This window comes from Penaeus monodon, chromosome 24, assembly GCF_015228065.2.
Source record: "Penaeus monodon isolate SGIC_2016 chromosome 24, NSTDA_Pmon_1, whole genome shotgun sequence".
Classification (NCBI taxonomy): Eukaryota; Metazoa; Arthropoda; class Malacostraca; order Decapoda; family Penaeidae; genus Penaeus; species Penaeus monodon.
The window spans coordinates 37,696,772-37,697,310 of record NC_051409.1 but is presented as its reverse complement, the minus strand read 5'-3'; positions in this window follow the sequence as shown (position 1 = coordinate 37,697,310).

Sequence of the window (539 nt, the reverse complement as noted above, 5' to 3'; positions counted from 1 at the left end):
AGAGAGGAAAAAAGGGGGAACGGAAAAAGGGGAAAAAAAGAGGGGGGGGGGGGGGAAAGGGGGGGGAAAGGAGAAGGGAAAGAGGGGGGGGAGGAAGGGGGGGGGAAAGGAGAAGGGGAAGAGGGAGGAGGGGGGAGGAAGGAAAGGGGGGGGAGGGAAGGGAAAAGGGGGGGGAGGAGGAAGGGGGGTTGGGGGGGGGAGAAAGGCGTGGAAGAACCCAAAGGGGGGGAAACGCGAAAAAGGGAGAAAGCCGGGGGGGAAACGAAAGGGGGGGGGACCAAAGAAAAAATTTTTTTTTGGGGTTTTTTCGCCTAGAATGGAAAAGCCTCTTTACTTCATCCCCTTTTTTTTTCCCCCCCCTTCCCCCCCTTTCCCCTTTTTGTTTTCCCCCCCCCTTTTCCCCTTTTCCCCCCTTTTTTTTTTTTGGCCCCCTTTTTTTTCCCCCCATTTCCCCTCCCCCTTTTCCCTTTTCCCCTTTTTTTTTTTTTCTCTTTTCCCCCTTTTTCCTCATCCCCTTCCCCCACCCCCCTCTTTTTTTT